Source organism: Myotis brandtii, unplaced genomic scaffold (genome assembly GCF_000412655.1).
Source record: "Myotis brandtii unplaced genomic scaffold, ASM41265v1 scaffold1044, whole genome shotgun sequence".
Lineage (NCBI taxonomy): Eukaryota > Metazoa > Chordata > Mammalia > Chiroptera > Vespertilionidae > Myotis > Myotis brandtii.
Genome location: NW_005353514.1, coordinates 494,092 through 499,580, shown reverse-complemented (window position 1 = coordinate 499,580; position 5,489 = coordinate 494,092). Strand labels below are relative to the sequence as shown.

Genomic DNA, 5,489 nt, shown 5'->3' with positions numbered 1-5,489 from the left:
GGCTACCCAGCAGGAGCTACAAAGAGATCTGCAGATTCCTCTTCTTTGTTTGGGGTTTGGAGGTGCCCACATGAGGCCCAGCTGTGAAGCAATGCAAACTGCTGTGGGGCCTTGGGCCTTCTTTTGGAAGTTCTGGGTCTCTCTGTCCCAGCTGCAGTTTGTTAGGTAATTTTAGATTGCAAAGGGCCAGGCCATTCATATGCAAAAGCCTCTGTGAACAGCTTGGGTGGGGCGGGGTCTCAGGGAATCAACAGGGCAGAGCAAACAGCTATGGCTGATCCTCAGTCCTGCCCTAAGAGGCCCCGGGTCTCAGTGTCCTGCGGTAATCGCTGCAAGCACCTCTGAGAGAAAGCCGCCCTCGAGTTCCAACTCGCCGGATGCCAGACAGTCCAGTTTCTCCCCTTATGAGTCTGGGTCCCCAGAGACTCGCCTGGAACTGGAGTTCAGAGCCGTCGGGAGCTTGTGTCTCCCTCCCAATTGAAAAAGACAACCGCGTTCTCAGTTGCCGGCCCCTTTCCGCGCACGCCTCCGTACCTCTGCACTTTACTTCCGCACCTCCTCTGAGTCTCACTGTGCTTTTCTCTTTCCTTCTAGTTGTAGAATTTCCAGTCAGCCAGCCTTCCTGTGGTTCTGGATGATGTCCATTTTGTATTTTTGAAGTGGTTGTGCAAGGCAGCAATTTCATGTGTTTACCTATGCCGCCATCTTGGTTTCTCTCTCATTCAGTTTTCTTGTGTTCTTGTCAGCTCATGCTGACATGTTAATGCACTAGTGTGATGTTTCCTTGTAGTTGAGTATAACCCTGAATGACTACTCACCTGGGGCTCTAAGGCGTATTGGCTATCTTTACTTTTTTGATGGCCACTACAGAAGTTATATGGCTAATAATCTATGGAGTATAAATAATGTAGATGAATACAAAAATGACAGACTGACAGCGTGCAACATTTACTTTCCTATATGTATTCTTAGAGCAGTAGACCATCAGAGTAATAACAAAATTTTTAAAGTAAAACAGAAATTTTTAATTGAATATTACTAAGTGCCAGGCACTATGCTTAAGTACTTTATTTAGTCTTTATACTAGTAATATTACTATAAATTTTTGCAGTAGCTACATATAAAGATCTCGTATGTGATGTTAAGTAGGTAGTTGAAAAGTTGGTTAGCAGGGAATCATAAATAAGATACGTATTTTTAACTTTAACATGGATATACATTCTTTCACCGTTTCCCCCCTATAGAATTAAGGTTTTTCTTTGTGGATAGGTCCTTTGGCTAGAGTTCTGAATTGTCTTTTTAGCAGAATCCACACCCATGAGGCATTATCTGTTAATTATCTTAATAGCATCTCTTATAGAAGAGAGAATTAAAAAGCACTTTTAGTGTGTTAAAAAAATCCTTCTACAGTTTTATGCTTTTTTCTTTATTTTTTAAAGCTTTTACATACACCTAATTTCATAACTTTTTAAAAATAATTAGCCTTTGAATATTTGAACTTTTCAACAGAATTTCAGAGAAACAATCCCTTTCACACTCATACTTCATTAGTTTACATAATCTTAAATTACATAATTACAATAACAAGTCCAGTTGGCATAAAACTGGTTTGGGAACAAACAGCTGGCTCTTGTTAACCGTCCGGCTCATTTGGTGAGATCAAAAGGGTGGGGATATATTAAGAAAGTGGTCTACTTAGAAGATTACCAGGTGCAAATGATCAGCCTATGGTAGGCATCAGGGAGTGATTTATTGAGGGATTGAAGAACTGTATTTCTATAAGTTGATAAAGTAGAAGTCTGTTAAAAGAGTTTCTACTAAATTATTTTTCTTATTTCCATGTTTTAGATGAGAATGCTAAGGCTTCAGAAAGTTAAGTCATATTCCAAAGATCAGGCAGATAATAGGTGATGGAGCCCAGGATTTGTATCCAGGTTTGTAGAGGTTCACATGTAGTATGTCCCCTTACCTGCTGTGCAGGTGCTAGATACCTAGATGCCAGCTGATTTACCCCGTCATTCAGTATTCTTGAGTGATCTTCAGGTCATGTTTGGGGTAGTGTTGTTCTTGCTGTTATCTCACATCTTGGATCCTAGTTTCATTTTGCTCCTTAGTGTTTCTTTTGCACTAATGCTGTGTAAAAAATGAGGGTGTATTCCAAGGTGAAAATTAGGCTTATAATTTTTTTTATTTTTGTTGGATATGTATAGGTGAGAACTGTGGCTAAAATCTTGCAGATCTTGCAGAATTGTAACTGCTGAGGTAATTGTGAAATAAAAGAGTGTAAGGAGGAAAAATGGAGTTGGAGAACACAGACATAAATTCATCCTTCTGTTAAATTTCCTTCATAGTTTGGGATCTGATCAGTCATCTTTATCCTTTATCATTACTTGTTATTTTAAAAAAAGATTTTGAATTGATTTTTAGAGAGAAAAGAAGGGAGAGGGATAGAGTGAAACATTGATCAGCTGCCTCCTGCATGCCCCTTACTGGGGATTGAGTCTGCAACCTGGGCATGTGCCCTGACCGGGAATCAAACAAGCAACCTTATGGTGCACGGACAACCGCCAACCAACTGAGTCACACCAGCCAGGGCGCTTGCTATTTCTTAAAACATCAATTGAGCCTTTAGAATTTAAAGAAAAGGATAATCATATATAATAAAAGCCTGATATGCTAAGTGTCTGGTCCTCCGGTCGGCCGTTCAACCAATCAAAGCGTAATATGCTAATGATATGCTAAGGCTGCTCAACTGCTCACTGTGACATGTACTCAGACACTCCCGCTTCTCCCGTTTGGGTCCGAGTCCCCAGCGATTCGCCCGTATCTGGAGCTCAGAGTCTGAGACTCCCCCCTGACCGAAAACGACAACCGCGCTCTCAGCCACCAGCCCGCTTTGCGCGCGCACCTCCGCACCTGAGTATTTTCCACACTGCGCCTCCTCTGAGCCTCGGTGTGCTGTTATTTTTCCTTCTAGTTGAAGAGTCTCTCCTCAGCCAGCCTTCCTGCGGTTCTGGGTGATGTCCGTTCCGTCTTTTAGTTGTATTTTTGAAGTGGTTGTTTGCGGCAGCAGTCTGCGGTGTTTACCTATGCCGCCATCTTGGTCTCTCACGATTCTTAACAGTAGCAAAATTACAGTTATGAAGTAGCAACGAAAATAATTTTATGGTTGGGGGTCACCACAACATGAGGAACTGGGCATGTGTTCTGACCAGGAATTGAACCTGGGATCCTTCAGTCTGCAGGCCGACGCTCTATCCACTGAGCCAAACTGGTTAGGGCTCCAATCACTTTTTTGAGTTTTAATAACTGAGGGACAACTTTGTTTTCAGTCTTACTTGGAATTTAAGAGAGAAAGAGAAAAATTCTGTTAGAAAAATGGTATCTTAAAAGTTTGTTCTGTCCCAGCTGCGTGACTCAGTTGGTTGGAATGTCATCCCATACAGCAAAAATGTTCTGTGGTCAATTTCGTGTCAGGGCACATACCTGGGTTGCCGGTTTGATCCCTGGTCAAGGTGTGTGCAGGAAACAGCTGATGGATGTTTCTTATATTGACCTCCCTCCCTCCCTCCCTCCCTCCCTCCCTTAAATCAATTAAAGAATACAGTCAGCTCTGCTATAATACTTGTTTAAAAAAAGGCTTGTATTTTTTTGGCGTTTGAAACTTACTGCCTGTGACTTTGTCTTCACCCGCCCCCCGCCCCACCCCGTTTTGAACTGCATTTTGGGTTCAAATGATTTTAGGACTTCTTAGGTTTTTACAAAATGCATGTAGCCATTGAGATCTAGACCCTAACCAGAAAATCCAGCCAGATACTTTTTTCCTTTAGACAAAGCATGGTTTTTAGAGTGCTGACAAAATTATATTGCATCCAATTTTATTTCTGTAATAAAGGTTGCTTGGGTAAGATAAATTCTTCATCTATTTTTTACCTATTATACTCTGTTTCAATTGATGTAAAGTTGCCATAGTTGTACCTCTCTGCACTAAGGAGGAAATGAGTCCCCTACCCTAGTATATTGGTTATTGGTAACCTCTAGTAGCTTAGATTCTCAGTTTTAATGAACATTGCCTGCAGATGAGTATAGTAGAACTATGTATGCATGATGCATCAGAGGCTTGGATTAAATGGTCTAAATTCTTTAACAAATTTTTAACAAAAGGGTAATAATGTATACATGCCCCCAAATTTAAAGATACAGAAAGGTTTATTGTAAAAAGCAAGTCTCTTTTCATTACCTCTCTATTAGGTCCCCTCCCCTGGGGCAGTTGCTATTTGTAGCAAGTTTTCTTCCTACATTTACAACCTTATCCACTCTTTTTATTGGTTGAATAGTATCCATTGTATTTAATGTACTATAAATTAAGCTTGTTTCTTATCTTTTGCTTTTATAAATAACTAGTGGCCCGATGAACAAAATTCGCGCATGGGTAGGGTCCCTAGGCTTGGCCGGCGCGAACAGGGCCAATCTATGGGGCGATGGGCAGGATGATCGGGGGCCCCCACTGGCACTTGCCTTGGCTGGCCTGGAGCCTGCGGGGTGGGGGCAGATCCTGCGTTGAGTGTCTGCCCACTGGTGGTCAGTTCGCGTCATAGCGACTGGTCGTTCCCCTGTTTGGTCGATTTGCATATTAGGCTTTTATTATATAGGATGTGGCAACAAGTATTGCATACATATTTCACATCTGTGCAAATATAGCAGTCCTTTAAATTTTAGAGGTGGAATATGTGTGCCAAAAGATACATGTATAAAATTTTTGATAGATACTGCATGTCCCCTCAAGCCGCCTCCCCTCTGGCAGCCATCAGCCTGTTCTCTGTATCCATGAGTCTGTTTCAATTTTGTTTGTTCATTTATTTTGTTTTCTAGATACCACATATAAGTGAAATCATATGGTATTTGTCTTTCTCTGACTGACTTACTCACTTAGCCATAATACTCTCTAGGTCCCTCCATGCTGTCACAAATGGTAAGATTTCATTCTTTTTTATGGTCAAGTAATATTCTATTGTATTAGATTTACTTTATTTTTATTCATTATGTGGTTTTAAGCATGGGTCACTCATGTTGCACGAGCTACTGGTATTCACTTATTTTGTCAAAAATGTATTGTTTTAATTACTAGTAGTTACTGTAATTTTACTCTTTTATATAGGTAGCCTCTATCTTGTAAAGGAATTGTTTAAAAAGGATTTTGGCTAGGGGCTAGCAGTAGGGGAAATTGGTAGTTACAAAGAGGAATTTGGAATTAAGAGTCTATTTTTCCAGTAAGTCATATAAGAATGGTATTTAGCCCTGACCGGTGTGGCTCAGTTGGTTGAGCTTTGTCCCATGTACCAAAGGTCCTGGTTTGATTTCTGGTCAGGGCACATACCGAGGTTTCAGGTTTGATCCCTGGCCTGGGTGCATGCAGGAGGCAACTGATCAATTTTCTCTCCCTCCCTCTCCCTTCCTTGCTCTCTCTCAGAGTAATAAAAACATATATA

General features: G+C 41.1%; 1 protein-coding gene across 4 annotated transcripts in view; it reads left to right on the top strand.

The window, feature by feature from the left end:
* FRS2 (fibroblast growth factor receptor substrate 2) overlaps window positions 1-5,489 on the top strand; it is a 109,993-nt gene that overhangs the window by 15,225 nt on the left and 89,279 nt on the right. For 2 of the 4 annotated variants that reach the window (XM_014538783.1, XM_014538765.1), the window contains exon 1: window positions 4,952-4,972. The exons of the other annotated variants lie outside the window; for them this stretch is intronic. The gene's annotated coding sequence lies outside the window, so the exon portion shown is untranslated. Of the gene's footprint in view, window positions 1-4,951; window positions 4,973-5,489 lie in introns of those variants that run through there. 4 annotated transcript variants of the gene reach the window in all.